Genomic DNA, 13,105 nt, shown 5'->3' on the forward strand with positions numbered 1-13,105 from the left:
CTGTGTAATGACAACTTGATTTTTGTCATTTGTTTTTTGCATAATTTAGTTGGACATACAAATAACTAATATTTTTCTCCTCAATTATCAATGCCTTAGACAATGGTGAATAAAATTTAAAGCAGACTTCTTATTCCTTCTCATCCTCAGGAAAAATGCTGTTATCTAGAACATGGAAGCTGATAAGGATGTGAGAAAGAAAACTACTTAAACATGGCTGTTGAGAATATAAACTCATTTAGACCCTGAAGAAATCACTACTATACACTCTCCCAAAAGGAAAAAAAATATTAGTTCTAAAGGATCCAGCTTCACCACAATGTACATATACTCAAATTTAGAGCATGAGATGCATAATTATATCTCCATGTTTATCACTGTCATATTCATGATACATAAGATATATAAACAGTCTAGAAGTTCACCCACAGAGAAACAAAATATGACAATGTGGTATTCACACAAAATTAAATTTTATTCAGCTACAAAGAAGAATGAATTTCTGTCATGTTCAGTCAAAAGTTGAGCAAAGGGGTCAAGACCAGGCTGGAGAGACCCACAGAGGCAGCTGACCTGAACAAAGGGGAGCTCATGGACCCCAGGCTGATAGCTGGAAAACCAACATAAAGACAGAACCAGACTCCCTGAATGTGGGTGTCAGTTGGGAGGCCTGGGAAATCTATGGAGCCTCTGGCAGTGGATCAGTATTTATCCCTAGTGTACAAATGGATTTTGGGAGTCCATTCCACATAGCGGGATGTGCTCTCAGCCTAGACACAAAGGGGAGGGCCTAGGCCCTGCTCCAAATGATATGACAGAATTTGAAGATCCCTATGGAAGGCCTTACCCTCTCTGGGGACCAGAAAGGGGATGGAATACCTTGTTGGTGGGGGTAGAGGAGGAGGGGAGGGAGAGGGAACTGGGATTGACATTTAAAACAAGATTGTTCCTAATTTAAATTTAAAAAGTAAAAATAAGTTGAACTACAGATCAACACATTTAACTATTAAGCTAGCTTCAAGATGATAATCATCAATTATTCCCTTTTTCAATGGAGTTAATAGCTTAAGTCTAAAGCAAACCACAATATAGGACTTGCAAATGGAACAGGGATAATGTGGTGAGTGATAGAGGCCTGAAAGGACATGAGAGGGCACATTAAGACAGGAGAAAAGAGGATAGGAAAGATTAAATCTTCAATGTTTTATCACAAATGTAAAATTTAAATTTAATTTTCTCTCCCTCCTCTCTCTCTCTCTCTCTCTCTCTCTCTCTCTCTCTCTCTCTCTCTCTGTGTGTGTGTGTGTGTGTGTGTGTGTGTGTGTGTGTCTGTCTATCTGTCTGTCTGTCTGTCTGTCTGTCTGTCTGTCCATCTATTTGTCTGTCTCTGTGTGATGTGGAGGTGTAAACATTTTGTGGGTAACCATGAAAGTAGAGGCAGAATTAGTAGGGGGTTTTGCCAGTGTAGAGGGGAAGATTGGTTTCTTTGTTTTGTATCCCTTTATTGTTCCTCCTTCCTACGTATTATTATAGCAAAGATTTCAAGCACTGTATTGACTAAGGCAGAAAGCATGGACACTTTGTCTTGCTTCTGATTTTTAGGGAAAATTTTTATATTTTATCCTGTGTAACACAGTTTAGGCCTTATGGCTGTCATGTGTTACCCTTTTTATGATCAGTTCTATCCATTCTGTACCAAGATTGTTAGGGAATTCACTACAAATACATGTTGACATTTGTCAAAGGCCCTTTTGCCTTTGTTGAGAGGTTCATGATTTGTATCTTTTGTCCACTTTCCTGTGGAATATTTTAATGACATACATATGTTGATAAATCCTCGAGTCTCTAGAATGGAAATACTTTAACTATGATCAATTATTTTGTAACTCTGTTCTAAAATTGGCCTAATGTTCTCTTTTTGCTGTGTTCCTTATTTTGGTATCATTGGTCATGGTAGACTCATAAAGTAAATTACATAATATTCTCTCCATTTGCCCTCTCAATGTTTGTTAGAAATCAGCAAGAAACTCTGGTCTTTCCTGGGAGGTATTTTAATTTTAATTTCATTTTATTTTTGAGATTATAATATAATTACAACATTCTCCTTTACCTTTCTTCTCTCTAAGCCCTCCATACACATCTCTCCATTTAATTCAAATTTATTATCTCTTTTTGTCATTGTTATTGTAGGCATATATGCACATGCATATATATTCATAAATATAACCTTCTCAGTCCATATAATATTAGTTAATATATATTTTAGGATTGAACTATATAATCATTCCTATTATAGAATACAAATTCTCAAAAATCATAATACCTACCCAATTTTTAATATGAGACAGATATTTATGTCTGAAGTATATATGTATATTCATTTACCATCTGAAGAATTATGACAAGTTAATTCAAGGAACCCACTGATTTGGTGTACATCTTCACAAAATCCAATTATGAGCCCCATTAGCCCAGGTTAGTTGGTTCTGTTGATTTTCTTGTAGTACCCTAGACTCCACTGACTTCTACAATCCATTCATCCCCTGCTTCTCCATGATTCCCTAAGCTTTGCCTCATAGGGTATCACAGAGCCTGAACTAACAACCAGAGAGCCTTCAATGGAATGACCTAGGCCCTCTGCATATATGTTACAGTTGTGTAACTTGGTCTTTTGGGACTCCTAATAGTGGAAGCAGGGGCTGTCTCTCACTCTATTGCTTGCTATCTCTAATGCAATTTGTCCTACCAGATTGCCTCATCCAGCCTTAATAGAAGAAGAGGTGCCTAGTCTCACTGAAACCTGATATACCATGGCTAGCTGATATCCATAGGAGGTCCATCCCTTTCTGAAGAGAAACAGAAGATGAGTGGATGAGGAGGGAAATAGGGAAGGAAGGTGGGAAGAGAGGATATAGGGGAAACTTTGGTTGGGGTATGAAAACAAAAAGAAAGAATAGAGAGAGAAAGAAAGGAAGGAAGGAGGAAGGAAGGAAGGAAGGAAGGGAGGAAGGAAGGAAGGAAGGAAGAAACAAAGAAAGAAACCCAATTTATGGCCCTTACCAGTTTGTTTTACTTGGAAATGATGTCAAGAAAAAAGAGCAAATATCTACATTGAGTTCTTTTTGAAATGGTATTTTGATTGATCAAATCTGTCAAAGCTGTACAGATCCACATCTATTGGGGCTGTCCATTATATTTCCAGAATGAAAACTATGATTGAGTTTCTTCAAATCTAGTCACTCATAGAGGAGGCTCAGAAGCAGATGGTGTTACTTTTTTTCTTTCTGCAGTTCTTATAAATTTTTCCAATAAACTTGTATGGTCTCATTCCAGTCAAACACTCAATTTCTTCAATTTTGACTTTTTGATATGTATTAATACATATTGTGAAGATCTCCTGGTCATTCAATTTCTACCCCAGATTGATTAAAACATTACAAAATAGTTCTCTATATAAATTGCTAAATATTTCAAGGACTAGAGGACACTTACCACAATTTGCTTTGTGTTGCTATGACAAATACCACAACCAAAAAAAGCAACTTGAACAGGAAAAAAATGTATTTCATCTTGTAGCTCCTATAATTGAAGGAAAATAATGCAGAAACTCAAAGCAAAAATCTGGAAGTAGAAGCTTAAGCCAAGACAGTGGAAGAATGCTACTTACTGGCTTCTTTCTAGGCTGATATTTAGTTACCTTTCGTATATAATTCACAGTCATCTGTCCAGGGATGGCACTACCAATCGTGGGTTGAGTCCTCACCCATCAGTTATCCATTAAGAAAATGTCCCATAGACATGCCCCAAGGTCTGATGGGAGCAATTACATAACTGAGGTTCCCTCCTTCCAGATGTCTCTAGATAATATCAAGCTGACAAAAACTAACCAGCACATTTACTATTTGAGAACCATTGATCTAATAGTGTATTGTGTACATTTGTTTGCAAAACCACTATTTGGGATAATATTGGCAGTGGGTTGGTCATATATAGCCATTATTACATTGAAGTATGTTCCCTCTAGTCTTATTCTCCCTGGAACTTTTATCATGAGTACAAGTTAAATTTAATCTAATGTTTCTCAGCATTTATTATGATGATCAGTTAATTTTTAAGACCTTTTTATGATATATTACATTTATTGACTTAGTATGTTGAACTATCTCTGAATCTCAGGGACAAAGATAACTTTATCATGGTCTTCTTGATATATGCCTATATTCAGTTTGCAAATATTTTATTAAGGATTTGTGCATATATGTTCATCAAAGATACTGGTTTCTTGTTTTGTTTTGTTGTTTCTTTAAATGGTTTTGGTATTAGAGAAATTCTGGCTTATAGGAGTTTGGGAGGTTTTACTTTTGTTTCTTTAAAAAATAATTTAAGACATATTGGCTGTAGATCTTTGAAAGCCTGGTACAATTTCAATGTAAATACATCTGGGCCTAGGTGTTTTTTCTTTTCACATACATATATATATATATATATATATATATATATATATATTCATTAAGTATACTCATGTGTGCCTGTGTGTATGTGTAAAATAATAATAATTAAAGAAAAATAGGCTATGAATTAGAATTAGAGCTAAGAGGATTGGAAATCATAAGTTTGAGAGGAACATGGAAGGAGTTGGAGGGAGAAGAGGCAGGTCAATGAAAATGTATTAAAAATAAGAATGTTAAAAAGCACTAATTAGAGTTTCTCAGCTCTTTCGGGCTTTACTTATCCAGCTTAGACAAATTTCTATTCACGTTAGATAGGACAACAATGTTACCCCAAAAGGAAATGATTCAAACCAGCACTGGCAACTAATGCAGTATTCAGTTATTGGAGGAACTTAGGGGGAGATTGATCGACTTAGAGCAGCACAGTGGAAGATGGCGGCATCTCTGATGAGTCTCCCATGTCTTGGCAGCTGACAGATGAAACCTGTTTTATGTAAGTCCTGCCTTTGGGTAACTTTTCACCTCCCTGAAGTCCAGCACTCACACCTTCTTCCCCAAGGCCACATGCTGAGGGTGAGGAGTTGTGACAGAGGATGAAGTAAAGATCTCATGACTCTTACCCTGAGATGCTGTAACTGCCTCTTATCAGGCCACCTGACCTAGTCATTTTTGTACTGTCTATTGTATGGCAACCCCTGTCTTGGGGCTGTGATACTATGAATCACCATAACCTCTGATCTGTGAGGACTGGAGTTTCTTTCTGACCCTAGGAAATTAACTGTGTCCCAGACTTTCTGACTTCCTCCAGGTCCTTTAGTCATTCACTTCCCTCTTTTAAAATGTTCTCTGAATCATGTATGGGGTCAAATAATTATTTCATTGAATTTTCTCTGCATTTAAACACAGTTTAACAATTAACATCATAGCAACAGTTACCCATTCTGAGCAATTTAACTTTTGGTAGTCTCATCAAAATCCATGAAACACTCCAAATTGTTTGCCTCTAAATATTAGGCACAGAAGAGTAGCATTGTACTGTGAAGACACAAATGTTGAAAAACATATTTTTGTAGGCAAACAAATTAATTTGACCAAACAACACCAAAAGCCTTCATGTTGGCACGTAGAACACTCCCCCCACAAATCTTCAGCCAGGCTTACAGTAACAAACACAGGTTCTGGCCATCGGCAGGGGATTCAATCTAACCCACATTTGTATGGCTAAAACTATTTCAGTTGTGCCTCTGTGAGTCTGTACTTGCTATTTGGCTTAGGAATTGCCTTACCTTGGTCTGAGCAGGCTCCTTAGTGATACTTCACAGCAGAAGCCAGCAATCAGAACTCCATAAGTGAAACATCATTTTGGGAACATCTACCTTAGTCCCAGGCAGATTTCTTCTTTTCATTCAATGAAACCATATGGCTTGTCACTCCATACATTTATTACCATTTGCACTAGTAATAGTCTCTATCAATGGACAGCCACTGGAGCCTCCCTACTGAATAATCATAGAAATCCTATGGGAGACTAGTGAGGAACTAGGGACCAGACAGATACTTACTGGGCAAAAAAAAAAAAAAAAAAAAAAAAACAGGAAAAAGAGGTTCAGGTAGAACAATGAGCTTTTTATTTCAATATTTACAACAACTGACTTTCAAGCTCTTCTCTCCCTCAAAGCCAAAGATTTGACAGGCTTTTTTCCATGCCAGAGGGAATAGTCTTTGGCTTCTGGATTGAGCTATCGTGTGTGTGTGTGTGTGTGTGTGTGTGTGTGTGTGTGAGTGTGTGTGTGTGTGTGTGTGTGTGTATGTGCAGTCTTCTACAATAATGTATTTCCACGAGGCTTTTTCAAAGTGTTTTAATATGATTTATGACTTATCCTCTTAAGTCCTCCTTTGCCCTGCCCTCTCTTACCACACTCACTGAACTCACCACAACACATCATTTCCTTTTCCCTTATCCCCCAACCCTTGAAGTCTTCCTTTTCGACATCAGGAGCCTTTTCTTGTTTCCTAATTTCTAGTTACTCCAGCTTAAATCAAAAGATTCAAAGCTAGCATCCATATGTGAGCAAGAACTTGGTCTGGGTTGATTATTAGTTGCTTCATCTACTTACAAGTAAATTTCCTAATTTTATTTCTCTTTAGAGGTGACTAAAATTCCACTGTGTATATGCACAGCATTTTAATTATCCATTTATAAGTTAATGGACATTTAGGGTGTTTCCATTTCCTAACTACTGTGAATAGAGAAGCAATGAACACGGATGAAGTAGTATCTCTGTGATAGTATTTACAGTCCTTTGGTTATATATCCAAGTGTTATATAGCAGTGCCATGCAGTAGACCTATTTCTAGATTTGTGAGGAACCTCCACACTGATTTACAGAGTGGCTGTACCACTGCTGTCTCAATATCAGGCTATTGTATGTGTGAAGAAAACCTAAATGGGGCAGCACCATTCCATGGGCTGTGTCTCAGACTGAATCAAATGGACAAAGCCAGTAGCTCACCAACATTTATCATCCTTTACTTCTTGATTATGGTAGCAATGTGACCATCAGACTCACAATTCTTGCTATAATGAACTCTGTCCCCTCGCAGTAAAATCAACAATAAACTTTCTCACCCATATTACTTTTGTTAGGTTTTTGATCTTCATAATCAAAACAGGAATTTGTAAAAATACCATTACCAATGAGTCATTAGTCTTCATCATTTGGAGACTCACCCACAGGAACAGTGAGGTGTCTTCGTGTAATCATATTGCTTACACTTTCCAGAAGAGGAATGGACACATTCTCCATCTACTTATCCATATCCTGCTGCTCAAATTTTCCGATAAATTTCAAGATTCTATCCACTTAACGCCCAAATAACATTCAGACATTATTAAGGTTTCAAGGTTTCTCCTAAAAAAGTACTAACCAGGTCCAATTTTGCTTAGCTTCTGAGATCAAACAAGATCAGGCAAATTCAGCATGGATTAGTATATCCATAATTTAACAGTGAGAGCCTAATCACAGGTCCTGTGTGTACACAGAGGTAGGCAACTCTCACCATTCCTAAGGAAATTTCCCATAGTGAATCCCATCTAATGGATCTTATTTACAACATTAGCAAGTTCAGTGCCAAGATCTGTACCTCTTGATTCTTCATGAAACTGTCTTTTCTTCATTCTTCCAGAAGCACATCAAATACTCTGTCAAACTTTCCCTTGAAATTCTCACTTGAGGCTAACCCAAACCTCCTCCAGGGCTTCCTCTTTGGCAATCTTTACTGATTATAATTGACTAATTCCTTCTCAATTGCTTTAGCACTTTATAAATCCAACTTTCATTCCATCCACTAAACCCAGATCCACCAAAGCCTCTTCTATTTCTATGCTGTGTAGCTCAGGCAGAAGGAGTGATTCTAAAGAAAAATGCATTACTTAGCACCTCCACAACATCTTTTCTAGTGTTGTCATCTTTATGCTCACAAAGAGTTTGTTTGCCAGGCACAGAACATTTGGGAGTTGACACTTATCTCTGAGTGAGTATATGACACTCTTCCAATATCTATTTACCAAAGGAATGGTCTAACAGCAAAGAATTCTGCCAGGCATGACATTCAACTAGACTAAGTTTAGAGGCTACAAGTAACACAGATGTAGGGTTTCCTGTGTTTATAAAAATGGATCTAGAAATGCTAACTTAGTTTAATCTTTGTTGCAAAATACAACAAAGGATGTGCTGGAACCATAGTTCACGTGTCAGAATATACAGAGAATTTACCTGTCATCTACACCTAATAAATGGTTAACCAATATGACTCCAAATGTCTGCTAAGATAGGAATTAACCCAGAATCATTTAGGTGTTTTCTGAAACTTACCTGTTGTGAATATTACTGTAACAAAAATTGACATGTGAAAAAGAGAAATTAACCTAAAATATGAACAAATGAATGCAAAATTAGGCTACACAGAACATGAAAGTGAGTGCTCTCTCAAGCAGAATGAAAATGCTTCTTTCACACAACCATCCAAACATAACAATTGCACCATTTTTATAGATAGGCACCAAGAGTATGAACACAATCCATATCTAGATTAGAAGAGTTCACTAGAGTAAGCTAGTAATATAAATATAATAAAGTAAAACAAAATAAACTGAATAACTAGACTACTGTTGTCAAGAAAGAAAACAAATAACTTGAATGTTTTCTCTAAAATAAAGCCCTTCTTTTTTAACCAAGATCCCCGGGTAATTGAATGTGGGGGAGGTGCATCCCCATAGAAAGGAATTCTCTATACTCCAACCACTATGAATAATTAAAGTTGTGTTTCTGACTACATTAAGCCAAAACTGTTTCTGGGTACCTAGGTTCATATACTTGTTACTTCAGTTTTCTATTTTCCACAATGATTTAGAAAACAAATTGTTAAAAGAAAATATTGATCGAATTTATCCCAAACAAAAATGCTGAAGGAAGGAGAATATTATGCAATTTAATTCCCTCTGCAATACCTGCATCAATTTTATAATTTACAGGGAGTCATAGATATGTTAGAGAGAGAATGTTGGGGCATTTCAGTGGTGTGCTCCTATGTGTAACATGATGGGGTATCCAGGTTGTTTTCTTTCTCATATATACATATGTATATATGTATATATAGTGTACTGGTTATAAAATCCTTACCAACTGCTCACCTGGCAGATGTTGTAGTACTAGGGCCATTCCTTTTGTTTATCAGAGAGTAGACGACCTTTGAACATCATTTCATTGAAATTATTGACCTTCTAATTCGTTTTTTATTTAGAAACAATCTTATTTTATATATCAATCAGAGTTCCCTCCGTCTCATCCTCCCATGCCCCCCATGAGCCCCATCTCACCCCCCACCTACTACCCAGGGAGGGTGAAGCCTTCCATGGGAGATTATCAAAGCCTGTCACATCATTTGGGGAGGTGCAACCATCCCCCCCCCCACCCTGTGGATCTAGGCTGGGAGAGTAGCCCTCCATAGGGAATGGGCTTCCAAAGTCTATTTGTGCACTAGGGGTAAATATTGGTTCCACTGCCAGAGGTCCCATAGACTGCCCAGGCCGCCTAACTGAAACCCACATTCAGAAGTCTTGGTTCGGTTCGGTCCAATGCTGGTTCCCCAGCTTTACCACTGGGGTCCATGTGCTCCCACCTGGTCGGGTCATCTGTTTATATGGGTTTTTCCAGCATTGTCTTGACTCCTTTGCTCATCTCTCTTCCCTCTCTACAACTGGATTCTAGGAGTTTGGTTCAGTGCTTAGCTGTGGGTGTCTGCTTCTGCTTCCATCAGCTACTGGATGAAGGCTCTAAGAAGGCATTTAAGGTAGTTATCAATCTCATTATAGTGGAAGGGCATTTAAGGTAGCCTCTCCACTATTGCTTAGATTCTTACTTGGGGTCATGCTTTGGATCTCTGAACATTTCCCTAGTGCCAGATTCCTGTTTAAACCTATAATGGCTCTGTTTATTAAGGTAATCCTTTGCTGTATGTCTAATATCCCTATATGAGTGAGTACATACCATGCTTGTCTTTCTGTGACTGGGTTACCTCACTCGGGATAGTTTTCTTCTGGTTCCATTTATTCGCCTTCGAATTTCAAGATTTCATTGTCTTTTTGGTTTTTGAGTTTTTCTGCTGAGTGGTACTCCATTGTGTAAATGTACCATATTTTCTTTGGTTTGACCTTCCAATTCTTTCATGACTGATGAATGCACTATTTTATTAGTGTAAGCCTAGTATAATGGTAGGTAAAGATTGGGACTGTTGTGTTTCTCTATCTGGTATCTCCTCTCTAGCCAGTTACTCAGCATACATGACACTTACAGCATCAGACATTTTTGCTGAACCTCACTGTAGAAACTGTCAAGTCAATTGGGTTTATGAAATGCTAAAGCAATCAAGGTGTGAGGCAGAAACAAGGCAACAACTATGTTGACACCACAGCAGAGTTCCTCAGAAAAGTGCTATGTCAGCAGCCATGCTTCTGTGCTTCCAGGAAGACTAAGAAATTTGAACAAGAGTCATTGACTAGAGTAAGAGGTGCAAGTCATGGTCTCCTGCTGATTTGTACAAAGGTGGAGCTTTGGTAAATGTAAGATCAATGAAAATCTCTCTGTGGTAACCCCAAAATGTTTTTGGAGCACTGAGAATCAGTAGATAGTTTGGGTACGGAGCCATGAAGGTGGTCACAATTAAACATTTCTTATGTTTGGGCTATCCTTCCCAAATAATATACCAAGCAGTTTTCTCCAGTGAAAGAACAACCATTAGGGATGAATTTGTTTCTGAGGCACATGTTGCATATCAGAGTTGAGAGTATTGTTGGATGATATGAATGCACAGTAAACACATTTGTTTGAGAGAAAATGAGAGCCTTTTATGGTAGAAAATGCAGCCCTGGGCTCTCTCGGCAGCTGGGGCTGCCTGATAAACATATAGTGACCCCAGGCCATCTAAGAAAACCAGGAAGATTCTGAAGAAGCATCTGTGGCTTTCGGTGAGATCTGATCAAATTCCTATTGTTGCCTGACTTTTCCAAGCTGTCCTCCACATTTCCACAGTTTCATTGGAAAGGTTCCCAGAGAATGAAGCCAAAGGCATCCTTGAGGATGACTGTATTACAGAGAGCTAAATATGCTGGTGACTGAAATCTACCCAGGTCTACTCAATATTCATCTTTTAGGCATTATTTTCAAGTAGCCATGGAAACGTTCTTGTTTGAAGGAAAGGTTGTTACCTTTCAAAAAGTCTATTTACATATTGAGGACAGTATCAATTATGCTTTTGGGAAACAGTAGCAAAGGGTTTCATTAACTTATGCTAACATCTGCTGTTTCATAGATAGTGAATCTATCCATAAAAAGAGTCAATACAGCAGATTATGTTTTGTAGAATGACACCTAGTTTGAGTGGAAAAGGCACTCTTCAAACTATGAGGTTATTGAAGGCATTCATTGTGCTAATGTGTTTACCATTATGTTTCACCAAGGTTGGACTCATGGGTGACAACGAGCAAAACACAAAAGCAAGCATACAACAGTAAGGACACTACCATGGTTCCCTTGGACTTGACACAGGCTTCTAAATGTTTGACATAATACTGCTAGAAGTGAATAGCAAGATAACATATTTGCCAACTCTTGTAGAATAGCATTATAATGTACATATGTTCTATGTTGTTTTACATCTATGAACTTTTATAGTCCCTTAATAACGAGACCCACACAAGTTGCTTTTTAAACATTTAAATCAAATAAATATAATTCTAAAGCAAAGGAATACTATGGAACTCATGCTTTGAAAGCACTATGACCCTGATGTTGAAGTTGACATGGACACAACAACAAAAAGAAAACTATAGAGCAATTTCTTTCGGGTTAAAACGCAGACTAATATTTTAAGTTAGAGACTGGTAAGCCAAAATGAATTGCAGAGTTGAAAGTTCACTGACCATCATGAACTGAGTTTGAATTCAATTTTCACAGATTATTTCATATCTCTGAATGGATCAATGTGGTACAGTAAGTCAATAGCCTAGAGAACAAATTGCACGATATTGTCATTGGTATAAAACAACTTGAAAATGTCAACTCCCCTTCGTGAAAAACATCCAGAAAAAAATGGATAGAAGAATAAAGCTAGATTTATCGGCTGGTCCTTTCAGCTCTGACCATTTTTGTTTATGGTATTTGATGTTATTTTGGTTGGCGTATACATATTTAGCATAATTTTACCTTCCTGTTTGATTGATATAGTTATCCTTATATTATGCTTTATGTGTCTCTTTATTTCTAATAATTTTACTTTAATATCTACCTTTATCAAATATTAACATACCGATTTTGATTCTTTAAATACTAATATGTACATAATACATTTTTCATTATTATATTTTCATGATATTTCCATTTTTTTAAATAAATTTCAATTATCATACAAATGATGCTTTTAGGAATCACATTTCATTTTTGTAATTCATTGTACCTGGCTCTCACTCACTCCCACAAATTTGTTTTACACTTCTGCCTCCTCTTTGTCTTTATAGAGAACAATGCATAATTTCATATGATACAATCAAATCCACACATAATTGAAAACACATTATGATATATTTCTGTATTCCTTTGATCCATATCTACACTTGCCCATTATGAGCACTTTGGCGATGTTCTCACCATCACAGTCCATTTTCTACATTTGTGTCATATGTGCCTATAATATATATATATATATATATATATATATATATATATATATATATGTAAAACTTCATTTTTCACATAAGAGGAAACACCTGGCATTTTTCTTTTCAGTCTGGCTTCACAAGATAGTATCAAATTTAATCTTTTCCAACACATGGCAAATTTATTCTTTGTAGTTAAAGTCTGTTGCGTGTGTTCCCTTTTTGTTTGTTATTTTTATTTGTTCATTCATTTCTTGATATATGCTGTACTGGTAGACCAGCATATCTTCTGAATAATATCCATTATTATTTTTCTAATAGTTGTATCATCTCATATTTCCACCAGCAATGCAGCATTCCTCTTCTTCCATTTCCTTGTCACAATTTGTTTTCTTGAATATATCCATTCTGATTCATTTGAGATGATGTTTGAACGCATTTA

The sequence above is a fragment of the Cricetulus griseus genome, chromosome 3, assembly GCF_003668045.3.
Source record: "Cricetulus griseus strain 17A/GY chromosome 3, alternate assembly CriGri-PICRH-1.0, whole genome shotgun sequence".
Lineage (NCBI taxonomy): Eukaryota > Metazoa > Chordata > Mammalia > Rodentia > Cricetidae > Cricetulus > Cricetulus griseus.